The sequence below is a fragment of the Podarcis bocagei genome, assembly GCF_964188305.1.
Source record: "Podarcis bocagei genome assembly, chromosome: 2".
Taxonomy (NCBI): domain Eukaryota; kingdom Metazoa; phylum Chordata; class Lepidosauria; order Squamata; family Lacertidae; genus Podarcis; species Podarcis bocagei.
The window spans coordinates 27,741,549-27,764,857 of record NC_138126.1 but is presented as its reverse complement, the minus strand read 5'-3'; the positions used below and the strand labels follow the sequence as shown (position 1 = coordinate 27,764,857).

General features: G+C 44.7%; 1 protein-coding gene and 1 long non-coding RNA gene across 9 annotated transcripts in view; one reads left to right on the top strand and one right to left on the bottom strand.

Annotated features, from left to right (window-relative positions):
* The window catches only part of FHIT (fragile histidine triad diadenosine triphosphatase), a 1,070,670-nt gene that overhangs the window by 665,897 nt on the left and 381,464 nt on the right, over window positions 1-23,309 (top strand). The window lies entirely within an intron of this gene.
* Window positions 18,384-20,501, bottom strand: LOC308579987. The gene is made up of 2 exons (XR_014004664.1): window positions 20,257-20,501; window positions 18,384-18,586 (listed from the first exon to the last, which is right to left on the bottom strand). It is a non-coding gene; the product is annotated as an uncharacterized lncRNA (long non-coding RNA).

The following is a 23,309-nucleotide window of genomic DNA, read 5'->3' as shown; positions in this document are numbered from 1 at the left end:
CTCACTTCCATACATCACTACTAGACCCATGAGATAAGCAGTGGCATTTGCGGTGCACTAGAATGTTCTGTGCTGGCACCCAAGGCTGTAGCCATCTACTCTCCTTCCCCTCAAATGAGAGTGGTGGCAAGCAAAGCGAATCAGATATTGCCTTTGGTGTTGCAGGTCCAATCAAGTAAGAGGGAATGGCCAAGCCCTCTCAGCCCTGCCCCCTCATCACTCTGGAGCCATCATTGCCCCTGTGACCTCAAAAGTGTCATCTGATTGGCTGAACCCATTGACACTCCTAAGGGAGGGGGTACTTAAACTAAAATGACAGCAGGTGGCTGAAATTTTGCTTGCCATTGGTGTGTGCCAGTTGCCACTGTTGCCTGCCCACTGCAGCTAAGCTTAAAAGTGTGAGGAAGCAGGAACGGTGGGGGAAGGCAGCGGGTGGCAGTGCCACTGCTGCCAAGGTAGGCACTCCCAGGGACCTCTCCTAGGGCCTTAACCCTTGTAGTGCCTCTGATGCAGGGACAGGATGTGGTACCCTCCCTTGTGGAGCAGGTGCCTTAGTTGTTCACAGGAGCCATTAGCTATTTTATGAATTAGCCCAAGAGTTTGGGCAAGGAAGACAGGCAAAAACAAAGGGAAGAAAGCAGTTGTTGTTGGTGTTCATTGCCTCCCTTCCCTCCTCAGTCCACTCCAGGAATAATAGCACCAGGAATAATTTTGCAGTGACTGGATTTTATTTATGGATTGCTGTGCCTGCGCGCGCGCACACGTGTGTGTGTTTGTATTTCAAAATTAGCTGGGCTCTGGATTGGGACTTGTGAAATGCGAACTGAAGGAATTCAGATTCAAAAGGGACCCACACGTAAATGCTTTTGATAGAGAAACCTTTTTCCCCCTTTCCACTGCAGCTTTTGAGATACATTACATGGGCACATACATTGCCAGTACAGGGTTATGGTTTCCTTTCTGATTCTGTGTTAAGAATAATAAAAAGGCTATGGATAAATGGATTAGGTGTTACGGAGCTGTAGAATAGGCAGCATATATTATTGTTAATTCATGTAGCCAGCCTACATTTTAATAGCTGCTAAGGAGCCATTACAGTGCATGCTGTGAAGGTATATTAAAACAATACACAAAAGTAGCTTAAATCCTAATGGATGCTTCAACTTGCAGTAACACAATATCTGGAGCAGTAGATCTATAGTTCTGCTTTTTCTTAATTGCTTCTATTATGAGTCTTTAGAGTTTTTTTTCCATTCAGAATAACCAAACGGCATCGAAATGCTACTGTGCGTCATCTACATTTTGTGTAAATGTTGTATGGTTTGACAGATTTTTTTTTGTTAGATTAGATCAGATCTAGTGCTAGAACAAGCCTGCTTGTTCTCTATATAGTCCTGCTACATGGCTAATCTGCACCCTGCTTGATGGTCTCGTCTGCACCATACATTTAAAGCACTTCAATACTACTTTAACCGCCATGGCTTCTCCCCAGGGACTGTTGTTTGTTAGGGGTGCCGATAGTTGCTAGGAGACCTCTGTTTGCTTCACAGAGCTACAAATTGCAGAGTGGTTTAACAGTCAGCCCATCTTCCCAGGAAACGAACTACAATTCTCAGCATTCTTTGGGAGGAACCCATGGCTGTTTAAAGTGATAGGACACTGCTTTAAATGTATTGTGGCAGATGTGGTTTTATACAGTGAGACCACAGGTCCTCCAGTCAAATATTTATTTTCAGAAAAGGTGGGCTATGTTCTTCAAGATCTCTGGCAATTCTTTATTATTATTATTATTATTATTTGGTATGAAAAATAACTATGATCTTGATAACTGACAAGAGATGTTATATGAGCAAGGAACTGACCAGACCAATTTTTAGTTTGAAGTGCAAACAGAGGCATCAAAGCTAAAAAAAATATTTGGACATACCAAGCTGACTAAGGCCACATCCATACCATACATTTAAGGAATAATAATAATAATAATAATAATAATAATAATAATAATAATAATAATAATAATTTATACCCCGTCCATCTGACATTAAAACATCAGTCATTAAAAACTTCCCTAAACAGGGCTGCCTTTAGATGTCTTCTAAATGTGAGATAGTTGTATATCTCTTTGACATCTGATGGGAGGAGACAGGGTGGAGAAGGCCCTCTGCCTGGTTCCCTGTAACTTGGCTTTTCGCAGGGAGGGAACCACCAGAAGGCCCTTGGCAGTGGACCTCAGTGTCTGGGCAGAATGATGGGGATGGAGACGCTCCTTCAGGTATACTGGACCGAGGCCATTTAGGCCTTTAAAGGTCAACACCAACACTTTGAATTGTGCTCAGAAACATACTGGGAGCCAATGCTCGGAAGCGTACTGGGGCTACCATTTTAGCAGGCATGGAATATGGGAAATCCCAAAAATCCTGGGAGCTGCCATTTGTTCAGGATGCTGAGAGCTGAGGAGACCCATGTTCCCCTCACAGAAGTACAATTCCCAGTTTCCTAGGGAAAGGGATTGTTAAATCAGATCTGTAAGGGGAATAGGAGTCTCTTCAGCTCTCAGCAACCTTATCAAACTGCAGTTCCCAGGATACTTTGGGGGAAGCTATGCCTCTTTAAAGTGGTATGATACTGCTCTTAAGGTGTAGTGCAGATGGGGCTTCTGATGCTCTTAGCAACTCAGAAGATTCTACAGTGATTAAAAAAGAAAGTAGTTTTGTAGGTTTTTGTGTTTCTTCCCTAATAGCCTTGTGCCAGGTAGACCAAATAACTTAATACATTTCTGGGATCTGGAATGTCAGAAGTTTTTGACCCCAATAAGCACTTCCATTCGGGACTCGAGAATTTTTCAATTACGCCTGGACCAAAAAAGCTGGTTGGCTAACATGAGGTCAGATTCAGTATCTCTTGCGCAAAAGGAAAAATGGGCACCAAACAATGCAAAAGGTTAATAAGTAGGACAGGTCTGAGAGATGCTGCTTCACTGGTGTAATCCCCACACAATAGCAAAGGTGAGGAAAGGAACACTCAGAGACTGCGTGTCAGAATTAATCAATCATTTGGCAGAAAGCAGAAATGGTGGTGGGAAAAGGTGAGAAATAATAGAATGAGGAGTGAGGGAAAGTGAAGCTTTTGGGTGAGAAATCTGCTGTGAGACTACTGGAATAAAGCTGTCAAGTTAAAGTCGGATGTGTTCTAGACCTGCCAGACCTTCTGCAAAAGGATGTTCTCTTAATTCCTTACAGCTGGCTCATGTGAGCTACAGCCCAAGGTGCTCGGAGTCATGTGATGGCCCAAGCACAGGGAAGGGGCATCCTGAAGGCACCATAACCTGTGACCCTTTCTGTCCCAAGGAAGCTATCGTGTTTGTTATACCCTTGGCATGTTGATAGGTTTACACAGCATGGAGATGGTTCCTGGTGTACGTGAGCAAGACTGGAATTCCCCCTCCCATAAGGATATAGGAAGAGCCTGTTGGATCAGTCCAGTGGCTCATCAAGTGGCCAACCAGATGCTTGTCAGAAACCCTCAAGGAGGTCCTACGTACATGAGCACTCTCCCTTCCCATGGTTCCCAATAGCTGGTATTCAGAAGCACCCCCTTCCCCGCTCCACTGCAGAGGCAAAACATAGCCACAAGGGCTAGTAGCCCATCAATAGCCTTCTCCTCCATGAATCTGTCAAATCTTACCATCTAAGTTGGTGGCCATCACTGCCTCCTGTGGAAGTGATTTCCACTGTTTATGCTGTGTGAAGAAGTACTTTCTATTGTCTGTCCTGAATCTTCCAACATTCAGTTTTGCCGTACGTCCATGTTAAGTGTTACGAGAGAGAAAAACTCATAAGAACAGCTTAAGGACATAAGGAGAGCTCTTTTTGCTGTAGTCTAGCATCCCGTTGCTCCCAATGGCCAACAGGATGAACACCACCACAAGCAACAACAACGTGATAACAGGTTGCCTAGGAAGGCTCACAAGCAGGAGCCATCTCCTGCTATTCCCCAGCAGCTAGTACTTTGAGCTCTTCTTCAGAGTTGTTTGAGGAGGAATTCTATGATAAGGAGCATTCATCCTGATTTGCTCACACACTGTTTATACACCTTCCTGTTAATCATTCATTCATTCCACACTTTTCAGCTCATTTCCCCACCCCACCACTTTCCTAACTGCAAAAAGTTATTTAAAAGAAAAGAAAAGTTAGCTTGTTGTTCCAGGGCAACAGAGCACTTTAATCTGCTTTGATTGCACAAACCTGAATTTCTAGCAAGGGCTCGAATCTTTCCTGTAAAATGCTGACGGTCTAGAAGTGACCTCAGCCCTTTGAGAGCATGCCCACTATAATGTATCTCCAACACACACCCATTGATTTCGGTTTAATCTAATGCAGCTTTCCTCTACTTGCCTTTCAGCTTGCAATGCCATGGCGGGGCCACGCCAAGAAAGCTACTTCAGAGGGGTAAGTTGACCATTCCCATCAAAAGTGAACGTGTGTCCCTTTTATACATCTGCCGCACATACATACTCAGCAGTGCCAAGGAGCAGGCTGTGAGATCAGAAGCTCAAGGTGAGAAATTGTATCTTCAGTGGCAGTAGGAACAGATTGAAAAATTAGGTTGCTCTATGCAGATGAAATCCAATTTGCGTCGTGGCCAAAATCCATTCAGGCTGTTAGATCATTCCCTGATGTCTTTGTTATCTTTAGAGGATAGGACCTGGCTCCTTTTTCTTGCTTTTATGATTGCCAAGAGGAATCATAGAGTTGGAATAGACCACAAGGGCCATCGAGTCCAACCCCCTGCCAAGCAGGAAGCACCATCAGAGCACTCCTGACATATGGTTGTCAAGCCTCTGCTTAAAGACCTCCAAAGTAGGAGACTCCACCACACTCCTTGGCAGCAAATTCCACTGTCGAACAGCTCTTACTGTCAGGAAGTTCTTCCTAATGTTTAGGTGGAATCTTCTTTCTTGTAGTTTGGATCCATTGCTCCGTGTCCGCTTCTCTGGAGCAGCAGAAAACAACCTTTCTCCCTCCTCTATGTGACATCCTTTTATATATTTGAACATGGCTATCATATCACCCCTTAACCTCCTCTTCTCCAAGCTAAACATGCCCAGCTCCCTTAGCCGTTCCTCATAAGGCATCGTTTCCAGGCCTTTGACCATTTTGGTTGCCCTCCTCTGGACACGTTCCAGTTTGTCAGTGTCCTTCTTGAACTGTGGTGCCCAGAACTGGACACAGTACTCCAGGTGAGGTCTGACCAGAGCAGAATACAGTGGCACTATTACTGAAAGACAAGGAGCTTGTCTTTCAACTGCAGGGCAATTAAGGTTTAGTTGTGTCACTATGTTAAGCTACAGGTAACCTAGATTGTTGGCAAGATAGGGAGAAGGAGACAGGAGTCCCTGAGTTTGGGTCTGGGTGGGGAGGTGAATCCTGCAGGCAGAGGAAAAAGAACCAGGAATAAGAGCCAGGCAGACAAGATAAAGCTGGATTTTGCCCAAGCAGTACCCAAGTTTCACTTGAAAGCTTTTCTAGCCCTCCCAGGTCAGAGGAGACCTATTGGCTTGTCTGGATTGGAGTGCAGAAGGAATACCTGGGGCTGATACCTTCTCTTGCTCTACATCCACAGCCTTGTTCCATGAGGATAGGGAGTGAGACCCTGAGGTCTTGACAGTCCCCCTGGAATCTGGAAGGAGGATATATATATAGCCAAGGACCACATTCTCTTCTGGGAAACCTGTCAAGGGTGATGTGCAAGGTCAGGGACGAAAATGCAGCAACAGATATACAAGCTGCAAGTACAAAATGCTTTGTACAGCAGGCCGGTTTGTACATGTCCTTCTCCAGCCTCCTTTCATTCAAGGAAGAGGTGTTAGCAGAGTGCAAAGGACACATTTCAACCAGGAAAAATCACTTGGGCTACAAAGCTGCGCCAGTGAGGGATGACATCTTGGGAGAGTTTGGAGGCTCAGAAGGCTGCGTTTGGCCTCCAAGGCTGAGAGTCTTACCCCAGCCCCAGTGGGAATGTCCCTGGTCTGCAGCCCTAAGTTACTCAGCACAAGGGGAAGCAGAGCAGAGGCCTGGCATTTCCTAGTTCTTGTCCTTGTGTCTCCTGGCACTCTGTGCTGGTGAAATTTGGCCCAAACATTTAAAAACAACCTTCTAAAAGGAAACACCTACTCTCGAACTAGCAGTTTCTAGGTTGCATGGTACAGGACTTCCATCCATTAAATGCCTGGGTAAAAAGGGATGTATATATCATCAAAAAGTCATGATGGGGGAATCTGATGCCTCTCACTGGGGAAGGCATTCCACAAATACGGAGCCACCACTGAGAAGGCCATGTCACCAGGCAACACACACACACACACACACACACACCACTCCTGAGTGGTGGCATTACCAACAGGACCTCCCTTGCTGGACGTAGGGCTAGAGATGGTTGATACTGCGTTGGCGCTTTTTTATGTATTTGGATCCTAAGCCATTTAGGGGCTCGTAAATACTTACACCTTGAATTGGGCATAGGCCCAGCAAGCCTCCTTAACAATGGCTCTGCTTGTATTATCTTCCCTTCCAGTCATTCTCAATTTATCTGCTCTGTAACAAGGGAGAGCTCCACCGAGTACTTATTACTTTACCAACCCAACTTAAGGACTCCGTCCTCTCTCTCTCTCTCTCTCTGTCACACTCTCTCTCACACACACATACACCTGCCTCTGCCTCAGTGTAAACAACACAGTGTATTGCAGTGTTGGTGGGACCAACAGTTGCCTGAATGGAATACTTAGTAACATCTGATCCTTGCAAATGCAGACTTCTTAAATGAAAGTCCTGAAAGTGGCCTGGCTGTTTAAGCAGGAAGGCAATGTGCTTTCGAAGAGGAGCTGATATTGAAAGAACATTTCAGAGTCTGGTTTGTTCCTAGGCTAGGGATGATGATGATGATGATGATGATGCAACAGAACCTAGCTCAGGGGTAGTCAACCTTTTTATGCCTACCACCCACTAATGCATCTTTCTTGAAGCTAAAATTTCTTTACCACCCACCAGTGCTCGATGGAAGCAGGATTCAGCCTGTGCCATAGAACCCCCTACTGCCCACCTAGAATCCTGAAACACCCACTAGTGGGCAGTAGGGATCAAGTTGACAACCCCTGGTCTAGCTCTTGATGTTGTAGGCTAATCCCATTCAACTGGCTTCCTGTTGCCCCTGCTGTTCCACGTGCTGCCAAAACTGCACTGCCACCTCTGCATCTGGAAAAGAGCTGAACTCAAATGCAAAAAGAAGAAGCAGGCAAGAGCTTTTGACACAGTACAAAACAGAAAGGCAAGGGATCACCATGGCAGCAACATTATTTAGCATAAAGACTCTATTTCAGTTATCCTCATTACCCACCCACTCTCCAGCGTAATTCCCCACCCCCTCCTCTTTTAATCTAAAGAAGACAGCTATATTGCTGCCTGATCTCAAACCACAAGTAAATGTGTTGGTGCATGGGCACCTCTGTAGAGATAAATAAAATATTTTTCACCTGGTTTTGTTCCGGGCTGCAGCAAAAGCTGTGGATAGGTTATTGGTGCAATGTGAGGAATTCCCCCTTCCCATTGTACAACACCTCCTCCCCAAATCTGTATACACTATCAGCCACTCTGTTTTCTAACTCTAAAATATGACCTGATGGAATTTCCAAGGAATTGTGCACTCGTTGGTTCCTGCAAGGAGAGGTGCCTGGAACCAGGGATGTTGCTCAAACCAGAATATCATGGGGTCATCCTTATTTTACGTTAATGTGGGTGGTATGCTTCCTGTAGCTCTATTATCTCTTCCTTGTCCGTATGATGTTCTCTTCTCATTTAACAATAGTATGGATCAGCCCCATGGCATCCCCCAAAGGAGTGCATGACAGTTGGTTGAAGGCACCTGCCCCCCCCCTTACCTAATGCTTGTTTTGTACAAATGATGTGGTTTTTTTACATGGGAATGATTTACCAATGTAGTGAAAGGAAAGTATCTGTTGCTTCCCCTGTTCCTTCTAAATTATCAGTGACTCACTGGGGCTCTCTACTCTTATAGCTGGCTCAGAATGTTGGGAAATTCCATTCCACCTTTAGTTGCCGACATGGAACTGTTGCATGTCACATGTCTGTTTACATACCAGCACAGCTTGCTGGGAACTTCCATTGTGTGTGTAGCTTTCGCTTTTCACTCTCTCTCTCTCTATCTGAGGAGACGAAAGAGAGACGACATGTTTTCCTTGTCCTGATTTATGCTTAATAAATCTGTAGCTTGTTAGAACACTTCCACAAGCCTCACACCACTTCTGTTTGTGCAGTATGCTCTGCTAATATAGTGTGCTCAGGCTTTGAAATCTGAGTCGCTGATTTACGTCGCATCAGAGATCGGGGGATCGTCATCGCCGGAAGGGCATGATCCAGTTGGGGGCTAGCCAGCTGGCATCTCGACCCCCGTAGGATGCTGACACAGAAGAGGCCAAGGCAGCTCAGCACATGCTTTGTAAAGTGCACAGTATTTTTCAGAGTGCAAAAGGACAGGAAACACAAAGCAAATGAAAACAAAAAACCTAATTATGTATCATTTGCAGACTGAAAGCAAGAGCAGTGAATACCAATCATACTTGCTGGATTGATTTTTGTTCCAGACATGGGACAAATAAATGAACAGTAGCAATTTATCCTCCAGTTTCTGTTTTGGTCAAAATTCTCTGACATCCCTAGTGGGGAGAGTGTTCCACAGGTTCAGAAACACCACCCAAAAGGCGCATCATGGCATGGACACCATTACAACGTCAGCCTCTATTAAAAATCCCACATTCTATTTCCTCTGCTAATATTTCGAACAATGAGGACAATCTAGCCCCTTTTGTTTCTGTTACTCCAGTCCAGGTGTCTTCACAGATAGAAAATGTTTTGCCACCCAGCACTGAGCTGTGCAAAACGACTTACAAAGCTGCAAAGGCTTGAATACAGAGTCAATCCTATTATCTCTATTATGGCTGCTTGCTGGGGAAATTTTCTCTTCTAGCTGCAAAGGTCTGTGTTTTCATCCCCTGTGCTCAGCACACAAAGTTCACCTGGCAACCACTGGTGTCCAATTTTGCCAGCCATGCCGTCCTTACACAAACACCACGGCTAGATAATTGACTGGCTCTCAAGCTGTGTCCTGAAGACATATAATGGAAGCCAAGGTCACTTGCTTCACAGCAGAGTGTCAAACCATCTAATCCATGGCAGTTCTGCAGCTTCTTACGGTGGAGAAGCCAAGCACTGAATGCATTTGCCATTGGTGTGCAGGGTGTTACAGCAGATTTTATAGGGGGCTGTAATGAAATGATACTGGGATAGAAGTAAGGGTTGTTGAAACTCTAGTCCTCCAACCCTGTTCTTATCTTTTCAGAACAGAGATGGGGATATTGTTGGACTGTACCCATTAACTCTAGCAAGTATGGGCAACAGTCAGGGACCTAGGGAGCTGCAGGTTGCCCAATCTCACCAGCATTTTGTTGGTGTTGGTCATAAATACAAACTCATTCACCTCCCTTTCTTGGTGCTGTGTTCTCTTCTGGTTTCCATGGCTCTGAGTCTGAGGGTCAATGTATGTGCTGTTAGGATATAGTTCCGTTCCACCTTAAATGGTCAGGCATGATTGTTGTGTGTCACATGCCTGTTTACTTCCTGCTCACTGGGACTTTCCGTTTTGTATATACTTTTGTTCCGGCTGTTTTCCTGGACACAGATGCAAGCAGTCATGTTTTTCCTTTGTTCTGATCAGTGTTGAATAAAGCTGTAAATATGCTCTCCTGGCTGAATCTTCCGTTGTGGAAATTCTGCAGAAAGGGTGTGAACAAGTCTCGGAATGTGTCTGAGGCTCATGTCGCTAATTGACTGATGCTGTTCTACGGGATACTGGGAGATCGTCCGGAGATGACATGGAGGCTGCCTGATGCCTATGTCTCCCTGGCAGTATCCCAACATGTGCAGAGAAGGGGAGCCTAGCTAAGCAGTGCCTGCATTGTGGATTCCTCAACTTGAAGCTCATATTCCTCATGTGACTGGCCTGCATCCCATGCAGAGTCAAGACACCACCAGCAGCATCCACCAGGAATCTATTACAATGGTGTGCAAGCACCCCATGCAGCACAGGGAACCCATGTATGAATGTGTGGTGAAGCTGCAGTGAAAGACTCTGCCCCCTTATTCCTGGAATATCCTCCCTGAATACCTGTGTGATCCCATTGCACAGGAAGGGAAGGGGGCAGTGGAAGAGCTTCTGCTTTGCATGCATACAGAAACTCCCAACTTTTCCAGGAAGTGCTGGTGGAGGTCTCTATTCTGAAGCCCTGGAGAGCTATGGCCTGTCAGTGTAACAATACTGAGTTAGTTGGACCATGAAGGTGATGGACTACATGGAACTGGCGGAAATGACTGGCAGAATCCGAGACCAGGGAGAAGAGTCGGTGGAAGAAGATTGGAAGAAATTTAAAGACTATTTACAGAAATATTGCAAAATTAATGAATGTTAGAATGATGTCAGAATGAAGTTAAGTGGTTTAAGCAGCAATGTTTTAAAGGTGTATGAAAAATGGATTATTAACAGGTGAGAACTCAAAGTTATATTATATTAAGTTAAAGGATTAAGATAAAAACAAAGAGGGAAAGAAATTGCTGAATTAACTAACTGAATTGGAATACAAAAAAGGGAGGTGTGAGGAGGTCAGGGAAGCAAGGATATGAATATATGACATGGAAAGATTGATGTGTTTTCTTTTTAAATGTTTTTTTATCTTTTTTCTGTATTTTGTATTCTTCCTTTTTATTTTTTTTATTTTTTTATTTTCTTCTAATCTTTTTATTTATGCAATTTTTTTCTTCCAAGGCTGGGCCACTGGTCCCTTATTTTCTATTATGACGTGTGTGTGTGTGTGTTTGTGTGGGCACACACGCATGTCTGGGGCACCTACCTAGTGGCACAGCCGGAAGCTTTCGTGGACTCCATGGTGCCCATGGGACCAGGTTGGTGACCCCTGTTATGTGGCCCTTCAAAGAACAGAGAGGGTTCTCTGTAATGCCTCCTGGGACAAGCTTCTTCTTCATAAGATCACAAGAACCCTGCTCGATCAGACAAAAAGTCAATTTAGTCTAGCATCCTGTTTCCCCCAGTGGCCAACCAGATGTCCAAGGAAATCTCAGAAGCTGGGCATCAGGGCAACAGGCCCTCTCCTGCTTTTGTTCTCCAGCAACTGCTGCAGAGTGGCCTGCCTCTTTTGAACTAGGAGGTTGCTAGAAGTCATTCATGGTGGATCTGGTGTGTGTGTGTGTGTGTGTGTGTGTGTGTGTGTGTGTGTGCGCGCGCGCACGTGTGTACATCCTTGAGCAAGGAGGGAAGTCAACATCACCAATCTGTTGAACCTCTGGAATCCCCGCTTTTCATATCTCTTTCCAGCCTACTCAGATTTTTCAAAATCTTGCAGCACTCTTTTTTCCCTCTCAACATACTATGATTATGTTATTATTCTTGTGAATCTGGTTGCTAAAACCACTCTCCATATTTATGGAAACTTGCAGATGATAAGGCAGACATCAGACAAATGATTGCTCTTTGCAGCCAGCATATTCCCTCTCCCCCCAGCATATCGTTTGAAAGCTGTGAATTTTTTATATGCCCCACAGTTCTATCTTCCCTAAGTGGAATATGTTCTTCAGTTACCACGATGCACTGTTATGTGTTGTGTTGTACTCAGCTGCCAAATGTGTCAATGATTAATTATCTTAGGAAGAACAAAAGGGGGAGGGGAACCCTATGAAACAACAGGTGGTATATTTTCAAGACCTTATTTACAACGAAGTTAACCAGTCCCCCCCCCCTTTCTTTCTAATGCTGTTTCTAGTTTTATAAGTTGCTCTTTTTCTGCTCGGCTAACAAATGACCAGAATGTGTGTCAACAAAACTCTGAAGGATTTTAAATAATTGTCTCAATTCATCACAACTCTATGGAAAACACAGTGCATCCCTTATTAAACAACACCCTCATTGCACAGATCTCTATGAAGCAACAGGCTTTGTAGCTGTTGATACAGTATATCGATTCTGCAATGTTGTTATCCATTGTTGCAAACAACTGGAATGTGGAAGGCAAGTTGTGTGTGTGTGTGTGTGTGTGTGTGTGTGTGTGTGTGTGTGTCAGACATTTAGATGTATTTAGGATGTGTGAGATGACTTCAGTGTGTGTGTAGGCATTAGCCCACTGCTGGTTTGACAGTCCTGTTGGCTAGAGCCGGCCCAAAATATTTTGTTGCCTGAGGCAAAGCACAAGATGGGGCACCCATCATTCAATGTACAGTAGCCAACTGGACTAGCAGCTTATTTCATTGTTGGCAAGGAATAGAGTCCTCCACTGTACCTAGCAGAAGCAGGCTCCTTATGGAACTGCTGGAAAGCTACATGGCACACACAGCTGTCCCTCTACAGTGAGAGCAGCCAGGAAGCTGCTGCCCTGCCCAACATCAAACTCTTGTGTCAGTTTCCTTACTCTACCTAATGGTAGGGCCGGTCCTGCAATTGCTTAAACAGCCTCTGGCCCTGTTATCCTTTTTCAAAACCAGTTTCTACTCCTTGTCTTCTCTTTTCCCAAACCATGATTTCTCCCATCGTTCCATCTCTTCTCCTTTGAAGAGGCTTAACTGATAAACAAATGACTTCCAGAAACAATTGAGTTGTTGGCAATGCTCTTCATACAATACAGATTTAACACACCCTTTTCGTAGCATGCAAACTCATTCAGCGATTGCTTGACTTTCAGCTTCAAAGCAAAACCAGCCTGTTTTTGCCTCCTTCTGAATTTTGCTACCCATGATGCTTTGCAAACAACCTCTGATGTGCCTCTTGAGTTTTGAAGGTAGTTCATAGTGCAGCATGCAGATATTTTTTTGCTCGACACCCTAGACCACACTTCCTTGATTTTAATTCTATTTTGAGTGTTATTATTCCACCCAAAAGCAGGGGAATACGTCAAAAACTCCATTGATGGATATGGAGACTTTAGAGTACAGTTATCTGAATTGTGGACCATCTTTCCCTTGCCCAAGCCTAGTCTCTCTGCTGAACTGTTCGTGAGATTGACTGTTGGCTTGGAAGAAGCTTCAAATAAATAAAATTGTTCAGGCTATTAAATATGCCTGAGAGAGTTTTAACTCCTATATGTAGCATCAAATTGAACACAGTGCATTTGAGAAAGCAGGATGAAGACGTAGATGCTCTAAGAGACTGATCCCTTGGCATTTAGGCTTTAAGTTTGGATTTTACAATGTATTCAAAATTATGAATACAGTTGGGAACTCATGGCTAGATAAGTGAATAAATGAGTTTCATAGAAGTTTTCCAGTTCAGTATAATACTCCTGTGTATGTTAATAAAGTGTTTCCAGGGTGTGCCTCAAGAAACAACGTTTTCCCCCTCACCATAGGCTTCTGGGATCTGTATTAACCTAAATCAGTCAGTTCTTTGTACTCCAAGGCCCCCGCAGCATGTAAACAAAAGGCAAAGGAAACAACAAAGAAGTGCAGAAAAAAAGATTGTGTAACTGGATCAAAGTTACCCGATGAAGTCTCTGGCACCATCACCAAGAAGGACCAGCTCAAGACATTTGGGTGCCCGAGGCAAAAAAATGCAAATGGCTCTCCGACACAGATACAGCACACGTCAACTCAAGTTAGGCTCTTTAAAAGTCCCACTAATTGAAACAGGAAAGAATAAAGACATGCATTAGAATCCCTGGGAATTATTGCCTAGATCTTGCCTATTCTAAATTCTAACCTGGGGCCCAACCCACCACAAAGCTCTCATGGGGAAGCTCCAATTAAATGAAGTTCCCTTTATTTATTTTTTTCCAGTGGGATTTGTGCAAGAGAACTTTATGGCGGATTGTTGTGTTTTACAATCCACTCTGAGCAGCACTCAGAACCCTGCCACTTGAGGCAGCCACTTCACCTTGTCTCATTGATTAGAGAACACTTGTGCATCAGGGTGGGGTGGGGGATGGCTGAACAAAAACATTTGCCCAGCGTGTGGCAGCTACAAAAAAAAGGGGAAAGAAAGAAAAGAAAGGCAAATTCAGAACAAGCCAAAAGGAAGGACTTCATTTACGCAGTATATATTTAAACTGTGAAATTTGCCTCCATAAGATGTAGTGATGACCACAAATGGAGATGGCTTTAAATGAGGATTAGTCATATTCACGGAGAAGAAGCCTGTCTTCTCCATGGTTGTATACTGCCTCCAGAATCAGAGGCAGTTCACCCCTTGAACACCATCTGCTGGGAAATCATAAGTGTGGAGAGTGCTGTTGTACTCAGGTCCTGCTTCCCATAGCTGTGTGGTTGGCCATAGAGAGAAACAGGACGATGCATTGGATTCTCCTTGTGTTCTTGGCCGAGAGTTATCAAGACAGTGTCACTGTTCATGGTACCATCAAGGAGGTTCTTGGGCCCAAGGCAGGAACTGCAAGTCTTAACAAGGCTGCTATATCAGTAGTTCTGCAGCCAGTCTTTTCAAAGATATGCTGAACCATCTATAGCTAGATTTCTACTAGCTATAGTAGCTACTAGCTGCTGGTTGGTCTTTGCCTCTATAAAACTGCAGTTCTAGCTGCATCGCCTTACCTTGAGCAATTCAAAGTAGCCTCCCCCCCCCCCCAAGTTCTGGGCATCATAGCCAGATTCTTGCCTCATTGGAGATATTGGGTCTTCCATCCTGGCCAAAGCAGGCACTTCCGCTTGCATTCCATTTCAGATAGTCTGTGGTCTTGCCCTCAGACTGAAAACAGGTTCAAACCTCAATGCAATGAGTTCTGGCTCCAGGTTAAGTTATCATTGATTGTATGCATGTTGCCTGCATCCAAATAAACAGAAGCAGGCAATATACTGTAAGGTGCCAGGTCTAGTCTATAAATAACCTACTGATGCCTTCCCATCCTAACCAGCATGGTGTAGTGGTTAAGAGCGGTGGACTTGTAATCTGGTGAACTGGGTTCGCTTTCCCGCTCCTCCACATGCAGCTGCTGGGTGACCTTGGGCTAGTCACACTTCTCTGAAGTCTCTCAGCCCCACTCACCTCACAGAGTGTTTGTTGTTGGGGAGGAAGGAAAAGGAGATTGTTAGCCACTTGGAGACTCCTTAGGGTAGTAAAAGGCGGGATATCAAGTCCAAACTCCTCCTCCTCCTCCTCCTCCTCCTCCTCCTCCTCCTCTTCCTCTTCTAACAACTCTGGCCTGCCAAAAGGCCAATCAAGCACGTCTGGTTCTGGTCTTGCAAAGTTCTGAGTCTGCCCAGAGACACCTAGTTAGTTTGTATGCCCATAGAATATAGAATGCCTTCTTGCAGTTCTACTCAGCAATCTAATCCATTTTACATTATAAAAAGAGTTGGCATGGAAATGTCATCTAAAGCAAAATGTGAATCAAATTTTAGAGCAGCTCCCCCAGTGAAAATATTGATGGACGTTCGTAGCAAATCAGAATGTTTTTGGTAAGTGTAAGACTGGCAAAATTGGGGGAAGGGCGTTCTCAAGTACTAAATGTGGTGATATCCAACATGGAATCAGTGGCAGTGGATTCTGAGTTAGGTTTCCGAAAGCTCTAAACATGCCTGATTAAGGTAGGTAAGAGTTAGGATTGCCCCACTGTTTGGTTTAACCCACCTTGACGGTTTCTCTACCTCCTTAACCCTGCCCTTGCAATAATACGAGTTCTTTGGCTCAACATGAGTATTAGCCAGCAGGCAGTCTTAAACTCTCGTGCATTTAAGTCAATTAACATATTCATTTCAGGAGAATGGGGGTGGGGGTGGGGCATTGGCTAGGTGTGAGAGCACATCTGCCAGATTCTTGTGTGAGATTGCACACTGCAGTTTCCTCCTCCTTCCCATTTCCTTTAAATAAATATGGACCATTGGCATCTATGAATAAATTTGAAATGCGAGAAGCCAGAGATATTTCATGGGATTTTTAAAAACAGTGCTGGCCCTGCACATTCCAGTGAGTTGGGCAAGTATTCTAGGTTGCTGTGTGATGTGTCTGTATATGACGGCACGCTCACACTACCATCCCATGTTGCTGAGGTCCTCTGATGCCTGAGAATGATTTGTTGAGCCTGGGGAAAGAAAGGCATTTGTCAGCTTCCTGGAAATAGCCTGCTGTGTTCCCCTGACTGCTGCTGAATAGAGGAACTTCTTTGTGTTACTGACCACTCCAAAGCCTGACATAACTGCCTTGGATTGCTGATGGCAGATGGTTGTACAAACCTATGATTCTTGGACAGGCCTGCTCTGAAGTCCACCTCCAGCCTCTGAGGCCCCTAGAGGAAACATTAATCAGAACCAATAAGATTTCTCAGTGGTTTCATTTTGGCTACATAGCTGCCACCAGAGTTCAGACCTGACTTTCCTATTAGAGGGGAGTGATTTGGGCATTCTAATTCGGAACCCCATAACTCTTTGCAACAAACAATATTATTGTCATGTCCCTGGAGTCTGGCAGTGACTAGGACACTAAATTGGAAGCTACAGTATTACTGACAAAGGAGCCAGACCAGAGCACTGATTTTCAGCCTAATTCTGCTTTTCAGGGTACCATGGAACCTTAGTCTGGCAGGCAGGAACCCACTGAACCAGGTACCACAGCACTAGAGCCTGTAGAATAGAATCCAGGTCCCTCACAGCTGTCCTCCCCTGAGAGTACTGTATCTCAAAGTAGCTCGCCAGTTCAGTGGTGCAGGGAGCACACCAGGTGTGTGGTATTTATGTGTATTGGAGTGCCTGCCTTCAGGCCTTTAAGAGTCTCTGGTGTGGAGCCTAGGAGAGGTTAACTTGGATGCAGAAATTCAGAATCCCTCTGGTTAATTCCAACCTTTGTCAGAGCTCACTAGGAGCTCTCCAAGGTGCTGCAGCAACTGACTTGCCTTTCTTGGGCACCCCTGCGGAGGACCAGAGCAAGCTGGCTGCTATGCTAAGTGCTCCGACTTTCGTGATTGTCGCTTTCTCACTAACACAGTATTTCTTGGCAGTGATCAGGACTCCCCACGTGCAATTTTGCTTTCACTCTGCACTCCTGTACAGAAGAAATAATGATTAGTGGGAGCGTTTGTATTCTCAGACAGACTGTAGGGTGAACGTATTTGTTAATACTTCTAAGAGCTGTGACGTTGTCCACCCAAAGTACGGTATATAGTGTAGATTACATGAGGATGTAGTGAGCTAGGAGAGTGTAATGGGGTTCGTGGTGTGTTGTTTTTTTAATGGCTCAAACAGTTGAATCCTCATTTCTTCCACCTCTTTGTATCATGGAACTGAAATCTTCTATACTCTGCCCCTCAATTTATCTGACTCTTTGGGTGCATTCAGACATGCTGTATATTGAATTAATTCTGCTGATTATGATGGCAGCACTTTTGCCCCATTTTCTAATGATCTTTCTCATGTTCATGTACATTTCCCAAGGTGCCCCCTGTTAAAATGGGCTTGCCAGCCAGGACTGAACAGACTTGCATGTTCTGCTGAAAAGGCTGCCATTTTGAAGGCTGACATGATAACTGGCACAAGGTCACCCACTGAAAATCTACCCTTTGTATTTGATCCAACGAAAAGGTCTGCATCTGCATGGTACAGTTTCAGCCTTCTATTTTTAGGAGAGAAATACCGGGAAGAAATGTGATGGATGGATATGCATTTAATGGGGTGGAATTGCTAGTGTGGGTGCTTTGTGATGGCTTGGCCTTGAAACTGCATTCCTTGATGAATACTAACCTTTGCTACTAGGTGACAGTATTTAGATGTTAGGGCGGCACATTAGCTGAGTGACAGATGGCACCTTTACTCCTTTGCCAGAGCAGAAAGGATTCACACCATTTGGATGAAATGCAGGAGGCAAAGGAAGAATGGAAGGGGTCTACCTTCCACCCATTCTTCCATTCTCATGCTTTTATGGGTCTTCCCAGGGGTCTTACATCCAGGCAGTGGTTGCATCTACTTAGCTTCAGCAACATCAGGCATTGCCATATATTCCACTTCTCCAACTCCACTTCTCCTACTTTTATAGAATTTACTAATCTCCCTTCATAGCGGGGGGGGGGGAGACCTCTGCCCCTCCAGGGGTTGTAAGACTCCAACTCCTATAAGCCCCAGCCCACAGGCAAATGGGCGGCAATTATAGAAGCCCAGCACCATCTGGAGGGCTCCAGCCCTGCTTTATAGAGTGTGCCTGCTTCCCCTCCCTATCATATGACCCATCGCTGCACATATGGTCCATTGCTGTGATTCTTCTTAGCATAGTCCCACTCAAAGGCTCAGGGTTGCATAATATGGCAAAACCAAGGGAAGTCGGGTGTGGGGCTTTGGGCTTTTATTAGGGGCTTTGCCATCCACTGACTTGATTGGCAGGCTCCAATTAACACTTCCTGATCGGTGGGCCTCCATGAGATGATGAACTTGCAGCTCCCTGCTTGGAAAATTATTTCTGGGGATGAATGTCATTAATCTGTTCTTATCTCCCAATATTTTTGTATGCTGCATCTTGAAAAACGCTGTAAGAAAATAAAAAAGCAACAACTGTGTACTCCATTAATACTCTATTTGACATATTCTTAAGTTATAAATGCAGGAGCGTTGATGCACAAATCCCCCCCCCTCACTTGAATATAATGTGTCTCGAAATACTTAACACATAATTGCTAGGGAGAAAAATTGGAAAGCCATTCAGCAAAGCTCTTGGAAAGGTTTTCGTCTTTTCTGCCAAGGACGGCTTCCTTAAACGTGCATTTTGTATTTTTATTTTTAACAGTGTCTGTCAGATGCACGTCGCTTTCCCCCAACCTGCGTTCTGGAGTTTTATGGTGGTGATTTAGAAAGGGTAGCTGTATTTTTTATGGCAGATAAAATTCATCTGAGCACAAGAATTGCCTGCCATATCTATCTCAGATCTGCATTGCAACAGAGAGAGTGCAATCTTGCATTTGCTCGAGTTAAAAGCGCCATCAGCATGGGAAGGCTCTCTCTTGTAGATGTTGTTCTTTAACAGCCCCACCCTGTGAGTTACTCCATTGGTGAATGTGTCTTTTTGCAATGTGGCAGGCCGGCGGCCGAGCCAGCACAGCATCGCAACCTCTTGTGCCGTGCTTGTATTGGCAACCGACCTAGGAAGGCACACCTGGACAGCCTTATGAGGCAATGCTGCTGTGCCAGCAACAAGCGTGTTCACCAGATGTGCTGTAAGCCAGAGCTGGCTCGGAAATGGAAGAAGAATCAAACTCCTGGAGTGGGTTTTTGGGGCACCTACCTGGAGAGTGTTGAAAGACTGTTTTGGATGCCTTAGAACCAATAATAATAATGATGATAATCATCATCATCATCATCATCATCATATATTTATACCCCGCTCATCTGGCTAAGTTTCCCCAGCCACTCTGGGCAGCTCCCAATCAAGTGTTAAAAACAGTACAGCATTAAATATTAAAAACTTCCCTGAACAGGGCTGCCTTCAGATGTCTTTTAAAGATAGGATAGTTGCTTATTTCCTTTACATCTGAAGGGAGGGTGTTCCACAGGGTGGGTGCCACTACCGAGAAGGCCCTCTGTCTGGTTCCCAGTAACCTCACTTCTCGCAATGAGGGAACCGCCAGGAGGCCCTCGGTGGTTATGCTGGTGCAGCCTTCTAAGCTGAATATTGGCAATAGGCTTCCAAGTATGGGACTGGAATGTGTGAATAAAACCTGCCTTGTCTGTTGAGCACATAGCTGTGACAGTTGCAGCCATGCACCTCTGCACACAGCCTGAGCTACACAGTTCCGTAAGGATGGATGCCAGAAATCTCATCTAACAGACACATTGAGCAACACAGAATAATGCACCGCCTTATTAAAACGAATCTACTTATTCCCTGCCAAAGAAAACCAGATGTAGTGCTGCAATAGTTGGTGCCTCTTTTCATCTTCATTAGTGGCAAAGTATAGTTTGGCCTGGCATTTCCAATATGATTGTAGTAGATCTCTTAGGGCAGCGGTTCTCAACCTGTGGGTCCACAGATGTTGTTGGACTACAACTCCCAGCACCCCTGAGCTCTGGCCTTGCTAGCTAGGGGTGATGGGAGTTGTAGTTCAACAACATCTGGGGACCCACAGGTTGAGAAAGGCCGTCTTAGGGGGTTGATCAATGCCTTTCATTTTGGTTTGAACGGTAATTAACAATGAATATTCACCTGTGTTTCTTAAGAAGTGTCCCCTGGAGAAAGATGATTCAGTCACCAGTTGGTCAGTCAAACTTATAAGAGCCTGCTGGATGCGGCCAAAGACCCATCTAGTCCAGCATTTTGTCCTCACTGTGGCTACCCAGATTCTCTTGGGAAACCCAACCACAAGATCACTCTCCTGTCCTGTGGCTTCCATCAGCTGGAAGCCAGAAGCATCATTGCCCCTGACTAATTTTTTCAGCACATCACACAACAGCCATGTGATCTGCAGAGCTCTGCTCAAGCAGGGGAACAAGTGTTGTCCTCAGTGTTTTGTTTGCTCAGCAGGGTCATCCTCACGGAGCGCTCATCAAAGGCTCCTGCTTGTGTGGAGCTCTGTGTGAGCATCAGAGCCCCCGGGTGTGTGCCACAACTGCCAGACCAGTGTGGATTAGTCAGGGCCAGATTGAGGTCTGATGAGGCCCTAAGCTACTGAAGGTAATGGGGCTCATTATATGTGCAGCTGTCCTTTGTCAACAACAAATTGTTGCTGTTTTCTGTATTGAATATATGCTATATGGTAATTGATGGACCTAATAGGTATCAAAAGCCATTTGCACATGTTGCCCTGCAACCAGTCCATGCAGATTGTAGGCACCCTATATATAGAAATGAGCAAACCAGTGATATTTTAGGGAGCAGGCGGGGCCCATAACTTACATCATAGGAGCCTACACAACACAAAACACTGTTGCTGTATGTAGGTTTTATTTTATTTGTTTTTTATATTATATTTTGGAAATGTACATTCAGGTTTCTTTTCCTTTAATTTTTTTGGGGGCCCCCAAGAGAGTGGGGCCCTAAAATATAGCTTGTTTAGCTTATATGTAAATCTGGCACTGAGATTAGTCCAAAGGTGCATGCAAGCATTGGAATGGTTTCTCTAGCACTCATCACAAAGAGTTCACAAGAAGTCACCCATAAAGTCAGAAAACCCGGTGTTTCTTCTTTCCAGTAAAACAAAAAATGAATCCCCTGTGGTTTTTAATACCAATTCCTCCCATTTATATCAGAGTGTTAGATTAACGTGCCCCATTACTGGCTGAATAACAGCCTGTGTAAATAGGTGAAAGAATGGTCAGTTCACCTGACCATTTGGGTTTGTGCAATTTCTCTGAAATCAATGCAGCCACACCAGCCTAGGCGGCCTTGCAATTACCTCCCAGAGCATTTCATCCTCTCCTCCCTCAGTCTCTTCTCCACCCCACCTCCCTGCTCCGTAGCAGTATTTGCAACGCCAGTGTATTGCTGAAATGCAGTGCATTCCTACTGCGATCTGTTCTCCTTGCCACACTGACACCTGCTGAGGCTGTATTGGATTGTTATTTTATAGCAGCCTTTTCTTGAATTAATTACATATCTGCAATCAGGGAACCGTGGCTGCTGTTTATGAGCAACATCTCGGGTACAACTGTGAACGAGTGAATTAGTGCCAATTAATTTCTGGCTGCATTATTTAAGGTGGAGAGAATGCTAGCTTAGCCAGGACAGCATATTTTTTCCCTCTCAGTGCCTTTTATAGGTACTTTTCTTGAGTTCTTTAGTTCTTTAAAAAGAGCCTGTAATCAACTTGGGCATGTGGAGAAGGGCAGGAACTGCTGTATGAAATGCCTCGCCCTGCATAGAGTCAAATGGCCATCTTCTGTGTACTCATTCATGGGCTGAGTGGAAAGAGTTGAAACCTTGTCCCTGGAGCCAGGCTGGTACTATCTGATGACCAACCCAACCTTCAGTGGCAGACAGCAGCAGTGCACTTAAAATGCACTGAAGCTTCAGAAGACACAACAAGGCACAAAGGGGCTGAGATGAAAAATTAAGAAGCTTCTATTTGTATATCTACATTTGCTCCTATGCAGGTCTGCCCCTTCTTTCTCTCAGACCCCTCTCCTCTCTCCTCGATACTTTCTAAGGGTTCTTCCAGGAGACTTGACATTCATTCTGATTTGTTTGCAGGGAACAAAAGGGTGTATTTACTTTCATGGTGGGTTATATGTCTTTCCCTTAATCATTTATTCACCCCACATCCAGTGCATTTTTCTGTGACTTTACTCACCACAAAGCCTGATGGTTTTTTTAGGGGTTTTTTTAAAAGTAGATTTGTTGCCTGAGGGCAACTGGGTGCTTTAGTCTGCTGTAATTTTGTACACCTACCTGATAATCTGGAGGCGTCCTAAATCTAAATTATAATCTTCTTGAAAGATGGCTCTGTCAGTTGCTTAGGTTATTCCACAAAGAGTAATGTATGTGATGTGTAGGTGGGTTCCCACGAGGCAAGACACAGTGATAACAGCAAGAACCTTTATTGAACTAACAGAACTGTACAACAGGGTCAAAGCAATGGCTTATATACATTTCTGAAGGCCTAGACCACTCCCACGCCCAACGTGATTGGCTGTCTAAACTTCCAAGCTGCAAATCATGACTCAGAGTTTAAGGGCCAATGGCAGAGGCCCAAATTCTGAAATGTTCTATGACTGGATATCATGTATCGAATCAGAACACAGGGGCTCAGAATCTTTAGTCCAGACTCAAGCTCAGGCAAACACAGACCACTGAATACATAACAGTATTTGATTGTGTTGTTTTTATGCCTTGTGAAGAGGAGGTTTCGGGCTCCTTTTGGCCTTTTTCGGAGGGAAGGGGTTCTCTCAGACCCCCTTCTGTCTCTTCTATAGCTCCTGGTTGGCTCCCTGAGTGGATGGAGCCATGGGGCTACATGCTTCCCCACCCTTTGGTATGCAGCTTGTCTCTGGAATGTATATGCGATGGTACTGAAAATGATACTAATAAAAGAAGAAGTGCCTATTATCAACCAGGATAAAAATATCCTTGGAAAGGAACTCAACATAGGTCATCCAATTCAGCTATCCATTAATGAATACCAAAATAGCTGGAGAGCTCCAGATCTAAAACTTCCCTGTTGGTAATTAGGCCTCAGGGCAGCAGAAAGACCAGCCCCCACAGGGAGGGGGTCAGCATGAGGGTTGGAAGTGGCTCATGGGTGTGACCTTTCTGAAAGAGGA